General features: G+C 49.0%; 1 protein-coding gene across 7 annotated transcripts in view; it reads left to right on the plus strand.

Annotated features, from left to right (window-relative positions):
- The window catches only part of ELFN1 (extracellular leucine rich repeat and fibronectin type III domain containing 1), a 282,167-nt gene that overhangs the window by 100,309 nt on the left and 160,153 nt on the right, over window positions 1-21,705 (plus strand). For all 7 annotated transcript variants that reach the window (XR_008311980.1, XM_053276162.1, XM_053276166.1 and 4 more), the window contains one exon: window positions 3,011-3,121. The gene's annotated coding sequence lies outside the window, so the exon portion shown is untranslated. The remainder of the gene's footprint in view (window positions 1-3,010; window positions 3,122-21,705) is intronic.

The raw sequence follows: 21,705 nt of genomic DNA on the forward strand, positions 1-21,705 counted from the left end.
TCAGCGGAATGGATCCCCAGAGAGACTGATACAATATTGCATTTGGTTGGGGAGCTTCTCCTCCACCCAAGGGGGTCAGGATTTTGCAATTAGGTCATGAATCAGGTAAACAAAAGGTTCATTTTTTTCCTAACGTGCAGCTCATTACCTGGCTGTGTAATGGGGGTCATTAAGGCAAGAGATACGATCTTCTCCCCAGCAGCTCACTGCTACTGTCTTCCCCACCCACCATCATTTTATCTCCACATTTATTTCTGAGACCAAACAATTGGCAACATAATGGCTTGTTCCTGGTTTAAAAAATCAAATACAATAAAAATAAAATGGGAAAGCTGAGGAGACTAGTCTCAAAAGCGATGCTGGGGGGTGGGGAGAGAAGAATCCTTAGCAGGAGGAGAGAGTGTTCAAAGCGCAGTGAGTATTTGTGCAGTGCTCTCAACAAACCCGGGGTGGACCTCTAATGAGGCAAGGTGAGGCTGTTGCCTCAGGCGGCCGACTATTGGGATGGCAAGTTCCCACCCGCAGCTTTCATCGGGACTGATCTGACACTTGGCAAGACTGGCAGGGAAGCAAGAGCTTGTTGGCAACCTTTTGTCTTCCTTGCACCTTGTGTCAGTTTCCAAGCTTGCCAGGGTTGGTTTTGAAAGGGGGCTGGCCCCACCAGCATCATGGGGCAACGCAGCATTTGGTGCCTCTCCCTAGGCACTAAGATCTTGGGCCACCTCTGAACAAACCTGTAAGGGATGCTAGTTTTATCCCCCAATTTGCAGGCAGAGAGCTGAGGTTGAGAGGTAATAGATTCCCTTCAGCCACTCAGGGCAGTCCTTCCATGAGGCAAGGCGTGGGCACTGTCAGATATTCCCCGTAGGGGATGGGGCTGCCCTGGGAAGAGCAGGTTTCCCTGCATGCTTGCATGCAGAAGGTTCCAAGTTCCCTCCCAGGCGTCTCCAGATGGGGCTGAGAGGGACTCCTGCCTGCAATCTTGGAGAAGCCGCTGCCAGTCTGTGCAGATTAGTGATGTGCATATCAGTTCAAAACTGAATAGACTCAAATCTGGGAGACTTGAGTGATTCGAATTACCCCATAAAAGGGCAATTTGATTTGAATTTGAAGCAGACTTTCAAAATTCGATTTGAATTCACTTTGAGAGCTGTTGGGCACTTTAAAAAAAGCAACCCAGACCTCCTGATTGGTTAAAAAGGGCACCAACACAGGGTTGAATGGATTCAAATTCGATTTGAATTCAAATCAAATTATTGAGCCAGATTCAAATTTGATTTGAATTTGAAACGAATTTCTGGAATCCGATTCGAATTCAAAATGAATGGAAAAATTAGTTTCATGCACATCTCTAGCGTAGACAGTACTACGCTGTCATCCTCAAAGGGGCTGCAGCATCTGCTGTGCTTGTCAGTATCGCCATCATGAATGAGCCGATGGCTCAGGATGCAGATAAAGGATGTGAAACAGAAGGACCACTAAGGAAGATGTTGAAGGAAGAATAGGAACCAATCATGCAATAGAGGCGGCCACTGTCATAAGGCACTAAACAGGGGAAATTATGGTAAATTTGCCTCCTCCAGTTCTCATTGTAGACATTCGGCAGAAAGGTGCCAATGGGCTCTTCAGGGTAACGAATGAAGCACTGCCAGATTCCAGCTGCATTGCCATCAAGGAAAGGACCAGAGTTTGGAATGGGAGCAAGGAAGAGGGTGGCTGCCCTTCTCGGATCTATGACAGAGCAGGCAACCTTGACATGTGCTGAGAAATGGTATTAAAATGAGCCGAATTTTCGTGCTCTTTGATTTTCAGTGCAAAAGTTTCTACTTGCAAAGGTTTGATAGATGTTTGTGGGGGGGAAACCCTACCTTTTGCTCTTGTATACATTGACAGTGTGTGTCTGTGTGTGCTCCCTTGTACTTTTTTTTTTTTTAAAAACATTTGAAAGTGCTTTGTCTTGATGTCTTGAAGAAGCCCGGGGTGGGGCCACCATTGTGCAAACGGGTTCAAAGAACCTGGGCCACCAACAGAAGGTACCACTGAAGCCTGCAGGAGGACGTGGCTTGGGCTCCAGAAGAATCCCGAGCGAGTGCTTCCCTGTCCTTTTCAGGCAGGGTTTGCTGCCTGAAAGCAACTATTTCCCTTTCTCTCCCTCGCTGGAGAGAGAAATATCCCATCTCCCTTGCTGGAGAGAGAGAAAGAGAAATAGTTGCAAAAGCTGTTTGAAAAGGACAGGGAAGTCTGGGCTTGGGTAGGTGGGAAGTTCTCTCAGAGCTCAGCCACACCTTGTGTGCGTGACATCATATGCATGGGATGTTGTTAGAGGGGCCGCCAGGTGGGGCCCGACCCAGGCCATCATGTGACTGGCTCCGCGCCTGGAGAAGCCACTGCCAGTCTGTGAAGTTAATACTGAGCTAGATAGACCAAATGTCTGACTCAGTATATGGCAGCTTCCTATGTCCCTATTATGTCATCCTAGCCATTCAGGGATCATGTAGTAAAGGTAGTGATGTCATGGACTTACATTGACAGGCCCATGGAGCTAAATTTGATTGGCACCAATTTTTTAAAACCTGGAAGTGCTTTGTTTTGATGACATTCCAGCCAACCAGGGATCCTGGAACAAAGGTGATGATGTCACAGGACAACCCCACACACACACACTGATGTCCGTATGGAGCTGGATTTGATTGGCAATGTGGGTACACGAAGCTATGCTGACCACACCACCATTTTTAGTAGGAACGCGGTGACTCTTTGAAGGGGGAAAGCCTTGAAAAGTCTGATAGGAATGACGTCCACTACCCTGCCACTATGGCAGATTGGCTTTGCCTCATCAGATGACGCCACTTGATAGTTTGGAATGGTGTTTCTGCTCCTTCGGTGAAGTCCCCGAGACAAAATAAAATGGATCCTATCTCTGGATTTGGACCATCGGAATCCCTTCAGGGTGTGCCTCTTTCTCTCTGCCTCTAATAAAAACCCTATTTCTCTTGTTTGTCTGGCACAGGTGTTCCAGCCCCGACTGGTGCCTAAATTCATTGGCAGCGCCAGGATGTCTGAAGCTTCCAGCGAGGCTGCAACGCACTCCACACCACTGCAGGGAAGAATGACGCTCCAGGTACACCTTCCAAACAGTCTTCAATATCTGTTTTCAAGGAGGGATGCAGTTGTATATGTGACGAAGGGAGGAAGAGGTTTCAGAAGAGGAGGAGGAGGAGGAGGGCAGCAGCACCGAGGAAGGCCCAAAGGCCCGCTCTTAGGTGTGGGCAGGAACGAGCCGGGGGGAAGTGAGGTCTGACTTGCTTGTGTCTGACATTGTGGGAGATGTTCCTTTTTGGTATCGCTGACCATATGCAGAGACTAATCTACCGAACCAGAGACCGGGGTGACCCTGAGGGATAACCAGGCATGGCGTGAAGTGCAAAGGAAATTTCTGTCCCCTCCTCCCCGCTTTCCTAAGCAGTGCCTTTCTTTGGAAGTTTCTGGTGAGGAGAGAAGAAATGCCTCTGGGTTGGGCTCAAAGGCAGAAGGTAGGCAGGTTGGAGAGAAATGGGCAAAGAGGCAGGGCCTTGGAATAAGGTGCTCCTCCTTGCCCGCACGTTTCTCAGCACCAGTCTAAACGGAGCCACCATTTTAGTTCCCCCACAATGCACTCTGTGTAGGGAGAGAACGAAAATGGTGGCACCGGCTGCCCACCGCTGGGAAGAGCAGCACTTCTGTCTAGTAAACCTGTCCTGGCCTACTTGGGGTGTACAAAGGAGCCCCTCTGCTGCTATCTGCCATGGCCAGAGTGGGGCTCACTGGTGGACACACTCTCCTGGACCCCATCAGGTCTGGAGTAGGCCTCACTGAGGGAACCCAGCACTGAGCTGCCCAAATGGAGGGAATTCATCCCATCTGCAAGTCTTGATATCCCTCAGTAGCACCTGACTGGCCATCCAGTATCACCTGACTTTCAGACCAAAGAGGATCATGGGCTGCTATGCGGAACTCTCAGCTAGAGTGGGGGTGTGGTTTCCTCTTCCAGCCAAGAGCCGCAGTGGTGCAGGATGTGAGGAGAGAATGCAGATCTCCTGGGCTGGTATTTTGAATGCCGCAGAACTCGCGGAGAAGGTCCGTCCGTTTGTTTTACGGCTAGTTTGTGCATTAAAATGGAATTGAAAGGCAACGTTGCTGCCACGTACCCTGGATTCTGAATGCTTGGGAATATGCCTCTCTTGAAATATGGATTTCCAACATGCCTCCTTGCAACTTAATGTTTTGAAAGGTTGACATATTTCAGGCACTTTTGTGAAGGAACAAAGTTAACTGTTTTGGAGGCTCCATTCAGACGAAACGCAGAACCGGGGGTCCACGGTTCCGCACCCCCTCTCCCCGCTCTCCTGCCTGCATTTGGACATTGGGGAGAGCGGCCGACTGCAGAGAGGCAGGAGAGTTGGTTGTGCCGGCTTTCTTCTTGACAGAAGGACAGTCTGGACAGCCAATCAGGCCAGAGTGAGGGAGGAGCTTCCTCCCTCAACTCTGGCTCAGTGGGGCTGAAAGTGCTGTGCCAGCATCCAGATGTAATGCTGGCACTGCAGAAATGAAGTTTGTGGTGCCCAAACCCAGGGAGGGAAACAGCAGGCCCCCTTCCCTCAAGAACTCCATTTCCTCAAATTTGGACATGCGGATTAGGAAACCGGAGGTGACGGGACCCCCGGTTTCCCTCCCTGAACTTCTGAATTATGTCTGGATTTGGTGGGAGACTCTCAGTTGAACCAGCACTGACCCTTTGCTTGTTTTGGAATGGCCAAACAAGAATGTTAAGGCAAGAAGTCCAGTCGATGACTTACATCTCGTTGTCAGTGAGGGGGTAATTTAATCGTGATCCCGCAATATTTTGTATTTCATATAATTTCAATTGCAAAAATCACCTATCTATCTATCTATCTATCTATCTATCTATCTATCTATCTATCTATCTATCTATCTATCTATCTATCTAACACATTTCTATACTGCCCCAAACGCATGTTCTCTGGGCGGTTTACAAGAGATTCTTTTGCAGAGAATCCTCTCACGGTCTTTGACAAGCCACCTCCCCCTCTTCCTCTCTTTGTCTTGTAGTATGTTATCATTTGTTTAACTTTCACAAAGGGCTCCTGATGACGCTGCCACCGGCACGCATTGGATCGGCCACATGCCTCTCGGTGGGACAAGGCTCCTGAATGGGGAGAGGGTGGGTAGTGAGATCGCAGCCCACGAGGATAACCTTGGCAGACATCCAAATGGACGTTGGGCGGGAGAAATGAATACCCTTGCGAGCAGGAAAGAAAACTACCGTGCTGGGCAGAGCCATGGGGATGCTCAAAGGGGCGCAATCTCTTGTGCCCTCTTTGTGCTTGCGTGAGGCTAGTGGGATAGGATGTCAGCATTTCACGGCAAGGTCAATGTTAGTCTGGAACGCAAGCTTCTAACCTGGCTTTCCAAACCAGCTTGCAGTAAGTAACACTACACCTTTGCATTAGTCCAGATGTGGGCCATTATATTTTTTATCTTGCATTTCCTCCAGAGGCCTTGGAAGCTGCCAGATCTGAAGGGCCTCTTAACTAGGAGCCCCCCGCTGAGCCCTTCATGGGACCCCTCCCCCTTTCTAGGAAAGTAGGAAGCTGCCACATATGGAGTCCGGCCATTGCTCCCTCTAGCTCAGCCCTGCCTCCACTGACTGGCAGCGACTTCCTCCAGCAGTGTTCCCTCTAAAAGCGATTCCCAGATGTTATTGACTACAACTCCCAAAATCTCCAGCCAAAGGCCACTGCAGCTGGGGATGCTGGGAATTGTAGTCAGCAACTCCAGGGAATCCCTGTTAGAGGAAACAGTGTCCCCAAGGTCTGAGGCAGGAGCCTTTCTCAGCCCCGCCTGGAGATGCTGCCAGGGATCGAACCTGGGCCCTCCTGCATGCAAGCAGGCAGATGTTCGTCCACTGAGCTATGACACCATCCCTTAAGGGGCGAATGTCTTACAGGGCTCACAGGTAGTCTCCCATCTAAATGCAAACCAAGGCAAACCCTGCTTAGCAAAGGGGGTGCTTCATGCTCGCTACCACAGTGCCAGCTCTCTCTGGATGTGAATGTCTTCATTCTCGGTGGGTCAGTAGCAGCAAGGATGCATATTCTTCGCCATGAGCCCCACCGCCTGCTAAGATCATCTGGAGAGGTTCATCGGCAGTTGCCACCAACCCGTCTGGCAGCTACTCGGGAACAGGCCTTCTCCGTTGCTGCCCCTGGATTTTGGAATGCACTCCCTGTTGAAATAAGAGCCTCCCCGTCTCTGGCAATTTTTAAGCGGTCGATTAAGACACATTTATTTACCCAGACCTTTTAATTAGATTTATAGTCTTAAAAAAATGTAATACTGGGTTTAAAATGTTTTAAATGATTTTAATTGCCAATTGATTTGATGTTTTAAATGATTTTAATTGTAAACTGCCTAGAGACGCATGTTTTGGGTGGTATAGAAATATTTTAAATAAATCGTGTTCTAGCCAGTATCTGTCCCCTCCCATGTATCTCCCCAAAACAATGCCTCACTGCTCCACAAAGGAAGGGCCTAATCCATTCCGCCCCTGGTAGGGCTGGATGGCATCTAGGGCTGGATGGCGTCCATTCACTTATGGGGAAGAAAGTGAAGGGATGTGCCAATGGGTTGGAGGTGAAGCCTGTTCCCTCCCAATGGCGACCCCTTGCCAATTGGAACCCTGCCCAAGGGGCTTTTGCCAGTTGGGACGCTGCCCAGGGGGGCTTTTCTCTGCAGAGCTCTATTCTGGTTTCTGTCTCTTGGAAACGTCGCAGTGTGACAGCCCGTTGAGCTCTGACTCTTACAATGCAAGGCCTTTGGTGTCCCTTGTTATCTCTGACTTCCAGCCACAAACTGGGAGCCGCATCGGAGGAGAGCTGGTCTTGTGGCAGCAAGCGTGAATGCTAAGCAGGCTCCACCCTGCTTTGCTAAGCAGGCCCGTTGCTAAGCAGGCTCCACCCTGCTTTGCATTTGGATGGGAGACTACATGTGTGACCGCTGGAAGAAATTCCCCTTAGGTGATGGGGCTGCTCTGGGAAGAGCAGAAGGTTCCAAGCTCTCTTCCTGCAACTCCCGATAGGGCTGGGAGAGACTCCTGCCTGCAGCCTTGGAGAAGCTGCTTCCAGCCTGGGTAGACAATGCTGAGCTAGATGGCTCAATGGTCTGACCCAGTAGAAAGCAGCTTCCTATGTTCCTAAATGGAATGTAGATTCACCAGGGAGGGGCCTGAGCTCTTGGAGTCTTTCACGCTGTACAGTAGTTCATAATAATCTTTTCAATTAGCCAACAAAATGGCTAATAAAGCAAATGACTATCCCGCTCCGTGTTATTCCCTGGCTTCAGTTTACTTAAGAATGGAAGTGCCATTCAAGAGCTGCTCCTTTTCACAGGGGAGCACTTTGGGATAGATCATACTTATAAATTGGATTAATGTGCCTATCTCCTGTATTATCATAATTTTTCCTGGCTGGTTTTGCTAATTGCTGGAGATATTTGTCTTTCAACAAGCCTCCTTGCGCCCGTCTCTTTCTTTCCTAATCTCTCGGCGGAGTCATAAAGCCAGGGTTGTGACGTTGCCTTGGCAACGGGGTGTGATGTCACCCACTAGGGATTACCACCTTGTGGCGGGGGGGGTAAATCAAGACCCAGGTAACGGGGAGTGGGAGGCCCCAACGCGCTCTGTGGAGTCGGTATTCTTTAAATAAGGGATGAGTAGAATGCAGAGAATTCTGTGGGAAAGATACTTTTAAAAAATGGTTAGATCAGTATAAAATCTATAAAAGCAGGCATGGTGTGGAGAAAGTGGATAGAGAGAAATTCTTCTCCCTCTCACGTAACACTAGAACCAGGGGTCATCCCATGAAATTGATAACTGGGAAATCTCGGACCAACCAACGGAAGTACTTTTTCACACAACGCATAATCCACTTGTGGAATTCTCTGCCACGAGATGTTTTTGACAGCCAACAACCTGGATGGCTTGAAGAGGGACTTGGATAACTTCATGGAGGAGAGGTCTATCAACAGCTACTGGTAGGAGGGCTATAGGCCACCTCCAGCCTCAAAGGCAGGATGCCTCTGAGTACCAGTTGCAGGGTAGTAACAGCGGGAGAGAGGGCATGCCCCTTTCAGCTCCTGCTTGTGGCTTCCAGCGGCATCTGATGGGCCACTGTGTGAAACAGGATGCTGGACTAGATGGGCATTCTTGGGCCTGATCCAGCAGGGCTGTTCTTATGTTCTTACAGTATGTTCAGTGATCTTCACTATTTTTCAAGCAGGGATCACTTGGGCAAAGAAACCTTCCACATGAGAACCATTTCCCACAGCACTGCACTTTTTCTCAGTGCTTGGAGGGCCATTTAAAAGAGATGGATCCCTCTTTAAGAGCTCTGGGAAGGGCTTCACTTTCCAGCATGCTCTGCACACTTTCCAAGATGGTGTGGAGCGTTGGAGGGCTCCGTTTCCCTTTAAGGAGCCTCCCTCCAGCTCTGGGCAAATCTCAACACTGCACAGTGCGAATGGGCATCTCTTCGCTTCAGCCGAAGCCTCGCACAGGTCCAATAAACAATTTTGCAGGGAGCAATTTGGAATTGATAGGTACAACACTGGCCCCCGATCCTTACCACGAGGCACACTTTTCTTTTTCTCAGCACTTTTCTCAAGTGAGATAACATTGGGCAGTGCATCGGCCATGTGTCCCCCGTGCTGTTTGAATGGCAGCGTTTATTTTTAGGTAGAGCTCAGCAAATATGTTTGCTTCCCAAAACGTAGCCGGAACATTCGCCTTGGTCAGCTTTGAAAATTGAATATAATAAGCGGCAGACTCTCTGGATGTTTCAGTCAATATTAACTGTCTGGCACTTGATACCCAATGATGGCTGCAATTAATATGGTATTGTGAAAGAAGACATGATGGATATTTGGCCGATGACAAGCCAATGGTATTTTCAGACCATTTGATGGTTAGCTTAGGAGATCTGAGTTTATGTTGATAGTTTTCAGTGTTTATGTATTGGCTACGTTTTATATACCATTTCCCTACCAATGCACTGAGAGTGGAGAGGAGAGCTGGTCTTGTGGTAGCAAGCATGACTTGTCCCCTTTGCTAAGCAGGGTCTGCTCTGCTTGCATATGAAAGGGAGACTAGAAGTGTGAGCACTGGAAGATCTTCCCCTCAGGGGATGGAGCTGCTCTGGGAAAAGCATCTAGGTTCCAAGTTCCCTCCCTAGCTTCTCCAAGATCGGGCTGAGAGAGATTCCTGCCTGCAACCTTGGAGAAGCCGCTGCCAGTCTGTGAATACAATACTGAGCTAGATAGACCAATGGTCTGACTCGATATATGGCAGCTTCTGATGTTCCTATGGATCACAAGCTAAGGCAGGGTTTCTCAACCTTGTATCTGGAGAATTTGCTGGCCTTGATACCTTTTAGCTGGGGACAGAATCATAGCAAGTTGCTGTCTACTGAGTCGGCCCACTGGTCCATCTAGTTTAGGATTGCCAAATCTGACTGACAGTGGTTTCCAGGGCTTCAGGTAGGGATTTTTCCCAGCCCTATCTGGAGATTCTGCCAGGGAATTGAACCTGGGAGTTTCTGAATTCAAAACAGATGCTCTAGCACTGAGCTATCCCATAGGGCTGGTGATGGAAGTTTCTGGCTGACACCCTCTGGGGTGGGCCCCAAGGGGGGACCTTCGAACCCATGATCAAAGGAATGGTTTACAGTTTAATAGAAACTATCCAACTTGGAAAAGGGGGAAGTGGGAAATAGGCAACTCCAGCTTCTTTGTAAATGGCATGACATGGTTCTGGGAGAGAAGGAGCTAGTTGGCTGTTCATCCCAGCTGAGTTGATGGAAGCTGACCTCTGATGTAGCCAGGTGGGATGGAAGCAATTGACCATAAGAATATCAGAACAGCCCTGCTGCATCAGACCCAAGAAGGCCCATCAAGTCCAGCATCCTGTTTTACACAGTGGCCCACCAGATGCCGCTGGAAGCCACAGGCAGGAGTTGAGGGCGTGTCCTCCCTCCTGCTGTTGCTCCCCTGCAACTGGTACTCAGAGGCATCCTGCCTTTGAGGCTGGAGGTGGCCCACAGCCCTCCGACTAGTAGCTGTTGACAGATCTCTCCTCCATGAAGTTATCCAAGTCCCTCTTCAAGCCATCCAGGTTGTTGGCTGTCATCACATCTTGTGGCAGATAATTTCACAAGTGGATTATGCGTTGTGTGAAAAAGTACTTCCGTTGGCTGGTCCTCAATTTCCTGGCCATCAATTTCATGGGATGACCCCTGGTTCTAGTGTGATGGGAGAAGAATTCCTCTCTATCCACTTTCTCCACACCATGCATGATTTTCTAGACCTCTATCATGTCTCCCCGCAGTCGTCGTTTTTCTAAACTAAAAAGCCCCAGGTGTTGTAGCCTTGCCTCTAGGTGCTCTAGGCCCCTGATCATCTTGGTTGCCCTCTTCTGCACCTTTCCCAGTTCTACAATGTCCTTCTTTAGATGTGGTGACCAGAATTGTACGCAGTACTCCAAAATGTGGCCACACCATTGTTTTGTATAAGGGCATTATAATAGTAGCAGTTTTATTTTCAATCCCCTTCGTAATGATCCTTAAAGTGGAATTGGCCTGTTTTTCACAGCTGCCGCACATTGAGTCAACGCTTTCAATGAGCTGTCCACTATGACCCCAAGATCCCTCTCCTGGTCAGTCACCGACATATCAGATCCCATTGACATATACTTGAAGTTGGGGTTTTTCGTCCCAATGTGCATCACTTTACACTTGCTAACACTGAACCGCATTTGCCACTTTGTTGCCCACTCACCCAGTTTGGAGAGATCCTTTTGGAGCTCCTCACAATCCATTTTGGATTTCACTACCCGGAAGAGTTTGGTGTCATCTGCAAATCTGGCCATCTCACTGCTTACTCCTGCTTCTAGATCATTTATGAACAAGTTAAAGAGCACCGGTCCCAGTACAGATCCCTGGGGGACCCCACTTCTTTCTTCCCTCCATTGTGAAAACTCTCCATTTATCCCTACCCTCTGTTTCCTGACCTTCAACCAGTTACCAATCCACACATGTACTTGTCCCCTTATCCAGGTGGAGATAATTCTGGAAAGGAAGGAGCCAAGTGATACGAATATGACAAATATTTATATACTGCTTTTTAACAAAAGTTCCCAGAGCGATTTACATAGATATAAATACAGAAGTAAAATGGCTCCCTGTCCCCAAAGGGCTCACAATCTAAAAAAGAAATATAAGATAGACACCACCAACAGCCACTGGAGGGATGCTGTGCTGGGGATGGATAGGGCCAGTTGCTCTCCCCCTGCTCAAAAAAGAGAATCACCACTTTAAAAAGAGGCCTCTGTGCTCTGTAAGCGGGGGAGATGGGGCCATAGCTCAGTGGTAGAGCATCTGCTTTGTGGGCAGGAGGTCTCAGATTCAAGCCCCGGAAGCATCTCCAGGGAGGGCTGGGGAAAACCCTGGTCTGAAATTCCAGAGAGCCATTGCCAGTCAGTGTAGGCAGTACTGATCAGTGGTTTGACTCAATATAGCACCAGACATAGGAAGCTGCCATATACTGAGTCAGACCATCGGTCCATCTAGCTCAGTATTGTCTACCCAGACTGGCAGCAGCTTCTCCAAGGATGCAGGCAGGAGCCTCTCTCAGCCCTATCTTGGAGATGCTGCCAGGGAGGGAACTTGGAAACCTCTGCTCTTCCCAGAGCGGCCCCATCCTCTGAGGGGAAATATCTTACAGGGCTCACACTTCTAGTCTCCCTTTCATATGCAACCAGGGTGGACTCTGCTTAGCTAAAGGGACAAGTCATGCTGGCATCTACAAGGCCAGCTCTCTTCCTTATTCTTATTCAACCAACTCCGTGCCTTCTAGTATTTCACCAGGCATTATTTACACACTTTCAAGCAAATCCTTGCAACCATATGGTCTAGAAACTTGTCTCTCTTTCTAAAGAAAGCTGAGATGCTCCGCCAGATGGTATGCCTGACGTTGCACACAATCAGCCCTGTCTTCACCCAGCTGGACATTTTAGAATGTGTCCGTGCCTTCCAGTGCCACTGCCGATTCCACAGGATGTTTTCCCTGCTTGCCTGTACCATATTTTTAAAGAGATCACAGAGCGATCTCTCTGTTCCCAGCCGGCATGAAAATAACATTAGGACACGACTTCATTTCACACTTCAGAACAAATCAGGAGTGAAAGGATGCAATCTAGTGACCAAGTAACACAAATTAAGTGAGACATCTGCAATGACTGAATCCCAAACGTTGGAGGGAGAAGCCGACAAAATGGATATTTGTGTAATTCCCTTCGCCGGCAATGTAGACAGAGAAGCAGGCAACGGGTATCAATCTCTTGATTTTATTTCCGTAGGTAGAAATAAAAACAGTATTTCAAGCTCCTGCAGAGACTCAGCCAAGAAGAAAGGGGGGGGGGCAAACACACTGTCCTGGTCTCGGCTCTGTTTCTCCTGATCATAACTCCGAAGGTGGCTCTGATGGAAATAAATGGTTGAAAGATCCACCAGTGGCCTATGGAAAAACGGAGCTAATGGAACAAGACAAAAAAAAAAATCGTTACGACGTTTTGACGGGCTGCTTAAATATTTAATGCTCCGTGCAGCGCCAAGCCAGTGGCTAGAAGTTCAGCGTCCCCCTGCGGGCTGCAGTGCCCTTTTTGTTAACGAGCCATCGGAGGCCCCTCGAGTATACGCGGGGCGGAAATTAAGCAAATGATATTTGAGCTACACGTCGGTAAACAAGCTCAGTGGGCCTTGTGAGTCAGCAGCACAGGGAGCTGTGAGGGAATGCCTTTTAGCAGCATCCTGGAGTGGAAATGGCCACGCCAGGCACTCGTCGTCGTGCGACAGAGGAAGCTGCCTTATACTGAGTCAGACCCTTGGTCCTTCGAGCTTAGTGTTGTCTACACTGACTGGCAGCGGCTCTCTGAGGTTTCAGGCAGGAGTCTCTCCCAGTTCTACCTGGAGCTGTGCAGCAACATCTGGGGACCCAAGGCTGAGAGCCCTTGCTTTTCAAGATGCCAGAGACAGTTTAAGTGGACCAAACATTCCATAGCACCCCCAACGTGTTTTGAGCCACACAGCTCTTCATCAGAGCTGGCGAACATGAAATACTGTGAAACTCAAAGCAGAAACTCCTAAAGAATATATATCAAGTGTGTATATATATATATATATATATATATATATATATATATATATATATATGAGAAAAACTAAATAAATCTTATGCAAATAAACTATTAAAAGAATACTCGCTCAATGCTACATCACATACATGAAAGCATAGACATAATGTATTCTTAAATGTCAGGGTTTAAGGAGAAAACGTTCTGATCTTTGTGATGTAGCATTTTTAGGTCAGGGTATTTTTTAAAATCGTTTTCATAAGAGATACTATTATTATTTTTCTTTGGAACTTTGCTTTCTCTTGACTCTAGAACAGAAGAACAGCCCTGCTGGATCAGGCCCAAGGCCCATCTAGTCCAGCATCCTGTTTCACACAGTGGCCCACCAGATGTCTCTGGGAAGCCCACAGGCAAGAGGTGAGGGCATAACCTCTCTCCTGCTGCTGCTCCCCTGCAACTGGCATTTAGAAGCATCTTGCCTCTGAGGCTGGAGGTGACCTATAGCCGTCTGGACTAGTAGCCACTGACAGAGGACAGGTCTAAGTCCATTTTAAAGCCATCCAAGTTAGTGGCCATCACCACATCCAGTGGCACAGAATTCCATAGATATGCAAAAGTCCCTCCTTTTGTGGGTCCTAAATTTCCTGCCCATCATTTTCATGGTATGACTCCTGGTTCTAGCATTGTGGGAGATAGAGTATTTTCTCTCACTCTTGACATTGATTACCATTTTTCTCTTTTGAACTTCACAGTATTTCATGTTAGCCAGCATGCCACAGATATTGACTCTCTCTTCTGTGTCTATCCCTTTTTGAGCATTCCCGTGACTATTGTTGGCCCCATGTGGACTTCCCAGTAACAACGAGGAATAGGCTGGTCCATTTATTCAGACCTCAAGGCCAACGTGAAGCTATTACAGCAAACCGACTCCTGAAGAGTTTTGCCCATTAAAATTTATTAATGAGTTCTCGGATGGTGAGTAAGATGGCATGGGGGCAATAGGTTGAACAGGAAAGCAATTTATTGCTGGAGGAAGGCTGGGGCGTTTTGTGTGGAAGCGAAGGGAAGTCTTGGCTGTTAAGGCGTATAGGTGATGAATGAGAGATGCAAAATGCGATTGCTGAAACGGGTCCTGTGAGGAGATGGTACCATAAAAATGAACTGTCAGGAAAGGCTGTAGCTTTTGCAGTGTGGTGAGTTAGCAGGTCGTATTCATTCATTCATCCATTCATTCATTCGATTTCTATAGGTCGTAGTGGCCCAGCCTGAGCTTCTAGTTTAGTAACTCTTCCAACTGTTTTTTGGAGATCTGTTCTCAGCCATAGGAACATAAAAAGCTGCCATATACTGAGTCAGACCGTTGGTCCGTCTAACTCAGGATTGTCTGCACAGGCTGGCAGTGGCTTCTCCAAAGTTGCAGGCAGGACTGTCTCTCAGCCCTGTGTTGGAGATGCTGCCAAGGAGGGAACCTCAGCCATTCGGCACACAAGCATGCAGATGCTCCTGCCAGAGAGAGCAGCCCCATCCCCTGTGGGGAATATCTTTACAGAGGTCACATGAGCCACCTAATGGCGCAGTGGGGAAATAACTTGTACGGCAAGCAAGAAGTTGCCGGTTCGAATCCCTGCCGGTATGTTTCCCAGACTATGGGAAATACCTATATTGGGCAGCAGCGATATAGGAAGATGCTGAAAGGCATCATCTCATACTGCGCAGGAGGAGGCAATGGTAAAGCCCTCCTGTGTTCTACCAAAGAAAACCTCATGGCTGTGTCAAGTCAACACAGACTTGACAGTGCAACTTGACTTTACTTAATCATATGTAGTCTCCCATTCAAATGCAAACCAGGGTGAACCCTGCTTAGCAAAGGGACAATTCATGCATCCGCGCTTGGCCCCCCAAAGATCCATGGGTCATTCCAATGATTATGGCAGATCTTACTCAGGATCCCAAACATGATGGGAGGAGAGCTGGTCTAGTGGTAGCAAGCATGAATAGTCCGCTTTGCTAAGCAGGGTCTGCCTGGGTTTGCATTTGCAGAAGCCAGCATAGTATAGTGGTTAGAGTGCTGGACTAGGACCGGGGAGACCTGAGTTCAAATCCCCATTCAGCCATGATACTAGCTGGGTGACTCTGGGTCAGTCACTTCTCTCTCAGCGTAACCTACTTCATAAGGTTGTTGTGAGGAGAAACTTAAGTATGTAGTACACCGCTCTGGGTTCCTTGGAGGAAATATGAATGTAAAAATAAATAAATAAATAAATAAATAAAATTTGGATGGGGGACTATATGTGAGCACTGTGTGCTTATTTCCCTTAAAGGATGGGGCCTCTCTGGGAAGAGCAGAAGGTTCCAAGTTCCCTCTCTGGCAGCATCTCCAAGATAGGGCTGAGAGAGATTGCTGCCTGCAACCTTGGAGAAGCCACTGCCAGTCTGTGAAGACAATACTGAGCTCGATAGACCAATGGTCTGACTCAGTATACGGCAGCTTCCTGTGTTCCTGTGTTCCTCCCATCTCCATTCCCTGTGCAATCATGAGGACTAGGCTTTTTAAAATAAGAATTACAATCATAACAAAGTGCGGCAATATTCAAGATGTGACGGAGAAATGCCTGCCTGCATAGAAATGACCAGCAGCCTGGACTGAGCAAACCCGCGGCATAACAATCAAGGCAGAGAAGGGATGAAGGGACTGGAGTGATTAACCAGGATCTGCTGAAATCCTTCCAAAGTCAGCTTAAGAAGTAAGAACCAACAATGTCACACTGAGGGTCATTCTCTGCAGGAGGCCTCTGGCCAGATTGTGGTCCCTTGCACATCCCTTTAAAGGGAAAAAGATCGGTGACACTCCTGCAGGGAAAAGGTAGCTCTCTAGTAGCAGGAAGGGAACCCTCTGTCCTTGCCGCTGCCGTGCAAATCTCTTTGAATGGGACCCCTCGGCTCCTGCTTTGTGTTCAGATTATCCCTGGGAACTTGCTGGCAACGAGGAGACTGGGTTTACTTTATTTTTAAACTCACCATTGTAACTGTTTGAGCGGCGATCTCACCCTCGGCAAAGCGGTGGGTGGATCTGCAGAGCTGCTGCCAGCGATATTGTGCAGAGAGTGGCGAGGATAAACATTTGGGGAGGGACGGGCCAAGGCAGGCCGGCACAACCGGTGACTAAGTTATCAGCCAAGAAGTTCTGCCTCTAATTGGGGAAGCGGGGGTGGGAATATGGGGAGCTGCCTTTATACCGAGTCCAACCCTTGGCCCATCGAGCTCAGGATTGTCTACCCAGACTGGCAGCGGCTTCTCCAAGGTTGCAGGCAGGAGTCTCTCCCTCAGCCCTATCGTGGAGATACTGCCAGGGAGGGAACTTGGGACCTAGATGATCTTCCCAGAGCGGCTCCATCCCCTAAGGGGGATATCTTGCAGTGCTCACATGTGGTCTCCCATTCAAATGCAAACCAGGACAGGCCCTGCTTAGCAAAGGGGACAATTCATGCATCCATGCTTGGCCTCCAAAGATTCACAGGTCATTCCAATGTTTGCAGGAAATCTCATTCGGGTCTTGTGGTACTCCGGTCTTGAGCTGGTCTCATGGTGGCATAGCGAGCTCACATGTAGTCTCCCATCCAAATGCAAACCAGGGAGGGCTCTGCTTAGCAAAGGGGACAACTCATGCTTCCTACCACAAAAGAATCTCTCCTCCACTTGTTGTTCCCTAGGTCACTGTCCTTCCTTTTAAGGCCTGGGGCCAGTGGAGGCCCCCAACAACCCTAGATGGGGCTCCCTACCAGATTGTTTATAGGCCTGAATGAAGTAACAATAGGAGAGAAGGCATGCCCTCAGTTCTTGCTTGTAGGCTTCCCAGAGGCTTCTGGTGGGCCATCAGAATGATGCTCTATCGTTGTGTAGTGTTGGTCCAGTGAAGGATTCTGGAAAGAAGATGGCATCCCCCTGCCACCGGGAAGAGCACCTCTGCCACAACAACTAGGAACATAGGAACATAGGAAACTGCCATCTACTGAGTCAGACCATTGGTCTATCTAGCCCAGTATTGTCTTCACAGACTGGCAGTGGCTTCTCCAAGGTTGCAGGCAGGAGTCTCTCTCAACCCTATCTAGGAGATGCTGCCAGGGAGGGAACTTGGAACCTAGATGCTCTTCCCAGAGCGGCTCCATCCCCTGAGGGGAATATCTTCCAGTGCTCACACTTCTAGTCTCCCTTTCATATGCAACCAGGGCAGACCCTGCTTAGCTAAGGGGACAAGTCATGCTTGCTACCACAAGACCAGCTCTCCTGCTTTTATATACTGCTTTTCAACCGAAAATTCTGAAAACCGTTTACATGGGGAGATAGGGAGGAGAGATGGTTCCCTGCCCCAAAGACCTTGCAGTCCAAGAGGAAGCACAAGGGAGACCCCAGCAACAGCCCCTGGAGAGATGCTTTCCTGGGGCTGAATAGTGGGGCCAGTTGCTTCCCCCTTGCTAAGAGAATCCCCGCTTTGAAAGGTGTCCCTTTGTTTGGTTAGCAGGGCAATCCAGCAATGACCTGGAAGGTCTCCCCTTTAGCTCCATTTAACTCCCCACACCTCAAAATGGTTCGAATGACACGCACCCCCATGCACACATACCCCTTTGCTTCTGCAAACGGAGCGGCCAAATTGGGTCATTTGGCCTCCACCCTACTTGGAACCCGCCAAACTGAATGAAGGCCACGGGACACACAAGGTGGTTCTCAAAAGATTTTGTTGCAAGATTTTATTTTGGGGAGAAGTAGCTGTTTCGAGGGGTGACCTTGAGTGGGAAATGGTTGCCGCGGGAAGGGTTAATCTGGGGGTTCTCAACCGTGGGTCCCTTGGTTTTGTCGGACGACAGCTCCCAAGGGCCATTGGCCATTGTGCCTGGGATGATGGGATCTGTATTCCGACATCTAAGGACTAGGGAAAGAGACCCTGGCACACTGGGACAGGTTAATCTGGGGGTTCTCAACCATTTGGTTTTTTTGGACTGCAGCTCCCAAGAGCCTTTGGCCATTGTGGCCGGGTAACCATGGGAGTCGTAGTCCAGCAACATCTGGGGCCTGGGGAAAGGGGTAGTGCCGGCGTTCTCAACCATGGGTCCCCAGATGTTGTTGGGTTACAGCTCCCAAGGGCCATTGTGCCTGGGGATGATGGGAGTTGTAGTCCAACACCATCTGGGGACCCATGGTTGAGAACCCCTGGATTATCCTTTCCCCCCATGCGCCAGGGCTCCAGTTAGGGTTATCTACCCCCTGCCCTCAGTTGTTTTACAGGGCCGAAGTGCCACTTCTGGTTTTGAGCACACTTTGACTCAATGCAGCGGGTAGATGGTGTTGCTTTGCTCTAGAGTCTGAAACTGTTGTCACCGGCCTTGCAGCTTCCCCGCGGTTTTAGTGTTGTGATGTTAATTAAAAAAAAAAAAAAAAGCAAACAGGGCACGGAGCATGAATTGAGTTGCCCTGGTGGCACCAGAGAAGCTGGGCATGCACACCTGGGCAGGTGGGAGAGGTGTCCCTGTGAGCCCCCCAAGGGACCCATCTGGCTGTACAGCCTGAACAAGACGTCCCTATGCCGGCTCTCTCTCCTTGGTGGCGGCTTGTCTGACGTCACTAAATCCTTTTGATCCTTCAGCAAAGCTCGCTATCCGAGGAGCCCCATGAGGCCCCTTTGATTCTCCTCTCCCCCTGCTGCAGATGTGGGCCACTGGAAAACGATCTCCCAGCCTCCCCGCACCACCACCACCCATTCCCATTAGTCTTGCAAACTTTCCTTTTTCAAGTCGCGCTGTGTATGCGTGCATGAGCCGCAGATCCAGCCTTGACCGGGGGTGGGGGGCGCGTGTGTGCATCTCCCTCTGATCTGCCCTCTCTGCTGAATCTTGCCGCTCTGCAGGAACGGCCGTGGTGGGGAGACGCATGGAGATCATTAGAGCCGGAGTGGCCGACTTCACAAAGCTATCAACCCCAATCAAAGGCGGTCTGGAAGAGCGGGCTTCTTTTAATCATTGGCAGACTCTCCGACGAGTTAGCGTGGCCGGATCCATGGAGGATTGCAGACAGGCTGGTACATGCGCCCAGCTCAAGCATTCGCAGTTAATGCGCACCCATCCCCCATAGGAAAAGGTCTGATAAACATCATCTTGAACCGGCTTCTTGCTGTCTTGAGTTACAAGCTGGTCTTGTGGTAAGGTAAAGTGTGCCATCAAGTTGCCCACAGAGCCCTGTGGTTGTCCTGGTGCCCACAGAGCCCTGTGGTTGTCTTTGGTAGGAGGGGTTGACCATGGCCTCCTCCCGCGCAGTATGAGATGATGCCTTTCAGCATCTTCCTAGATCGCTGCTGCCCGATATCTGGGAAACATACCAGCAGGGCTTCGAACTGGCAACCTTCTGCTTGTTAGTCAAGCATTTCCCCACTGTGCCACTTAAGGCATGAATTGTCCCCTTTGCAAAACAGGGCCCACTCTGGTCTTTTTGCATTTTGGATGGGAGAGTGCATGTGTGAGCACTGTAAGATCTTCCCCTTAGGGGATGGGGCTATAGCCCAGTGGAAAAGCACCTGCCTGCTTGCATGCAGAAGGTCCCAGGTTCCTTCCCTGGCAGCATCTCCAAGACAGGGCCGAGAGAGAGTCTGGCCTGCAACCTTGGAGAAGCTGCTGCCAGTCTGTGAAGACAATACTGTACTAGATCCCCTGCTAACTGAGCACAGAGGTGCATTTTTAAAAGTGGTGATTCTTTTTAGCTAGCTAGCTATTTATTTATTTTTATTTTTATTACATTTCTAGACCACCCCATTCAAAGGCTCTGGGCGGTGCACGACAAGATTAGGAAACACAAAAACAAACACCATTTAAAACACACTGCTTCAGACAATATAAAAACAATTTTAAAACAGTTCAAAACCATTTAAAACCAATGGAAAATATTTAAAAACAATTTAGAAACCTTGGGAGGCCAGGCTAAATGTTTTTAGGGCTCTCTTAAAGGCTGACAGCGAGCCTAAACTGTGGATATCTGTCGGGTGTGCATTCCGTAGGCCAGGAGCAGCTACAGAGAAGGCCACGTTCCGAGTCGCCACCAGACATACCGGTGGTAACTGGAGACAGACCACTCCAGATGACCTCAACGTGCGATGGGGATCATGCAGGAGAAGGGGGAGAGCAACTGTCTCTATCGCATCCCAACCCAGCACAGCATCCCTGTTTGTTGCTGGTTTCCCATTTTGTGTTTCTTTTTAGATTGTGAGTCCTCTGGGGACAGGGGTGTCAGGTAGAATTGCTTATAATGTGTGACAACATCCCTTCTCCATTGGACTGCTCTCTCATGAGAGTGTCAGGCTATTGAGACATAAATGGGGGCCAGAAGGCAGATGCCACCCAACCAGGTTGGTCTACACAAGCAAGCCATGTGGACGGGTAATAATAATAATAATAATAATAATAATAATAATAATTTGATTTCTATACCGCCCTTCCAAAAATGGCTCAGAGCAGTTTACACAGAAAATAAAAAACAAATACTCTGGCACTCTGGCAAAAGCTCTCCCTGTCTTGGTGACTGCCACAAAGAAGCTGTCAAAGCGTGCCCTCTGCTAGCCCGTCTGCCCGTTTGAACGTGTCCATCTTTGGTTTTGCCCGAAATGGTGACCCCACTCCGCTGGGATAACTGGAAATCAGGGCTCCCCTCTCCTGTGATTCTCTGCAGTGGCAGAGCTGCATGTGGCACAATGCTGGTCTGAACCTGGGAAATTTGAAAGTGAGTAAAGATCTGTCTCAGTTCCTAAGGTCTGCCCACCTGGCTACGCCCAGACACATGGGCCATCAAAATCTCCTTTGAGTGTCTGAAAGGCTTCCTTGGAGGGGGGGCTCATTGTACAAAAGATTTATCATCAACAAGAGAGAACGGGGGCCTCACGCAAGCAGGGCCCCCTTTTCTGGTTAGCTCAACTCATGAGCATGCAGTCCAATGGAAGACTGAAGGTTGGTGAGCCTAAGGCCCTCTCCAGTAGACTTGCCCCCTCATGAGAGTAATACAGCATGGTATAGTGGTTAGAGTGCTGGACTAGGACCAGGGAGACCCGAGTTCAAATCCCCCTTCAGCCATGATACTTGCTGGGTGACTCTGGGCCAGTCACTTCTCTCTCAGCCTAACCTACTTCACAGGGTTGTTGTGAGGAGTAACTTAAGTATGTAGTACACCTCTCTGGGCTCCTTGGAGGAAGAGCGGGAAAGAAAATGTAATAAATAAATAAATAAATAAAAATGGTCCCCTGGAGGCAAGCCGCCATGGGGGCAGGAGTGTGGTTTGGTCTCCATGGACTGCTTTGTTGGGGTGAGCCATTGGAAGAGCATCTTTGGTCATAGTGGGCCAAACCCCAGGATCCTTTGCCCTCCCTGATATACATTTTCCCTCCTTGGAAGTTGTCAGGTTCCGTTCCCTTTCCTGAGTGACAGGAAAATAGT

This window comes from Hemicordylus capensis, chromosome 13, assembly GCF_027244095.1.
Source record: "Hemicordylus capensis ecotype Gifberg chromosome 13, rHemCap1.1.pri, whole genome shotgun sequence".
NCBI classification, from domain to species: Eukaryota; Metazoa; Chordata; class Lepidosauria; order Squamata; family Cordylidae; genus Hemicordylus; species Hemicordylus capensis.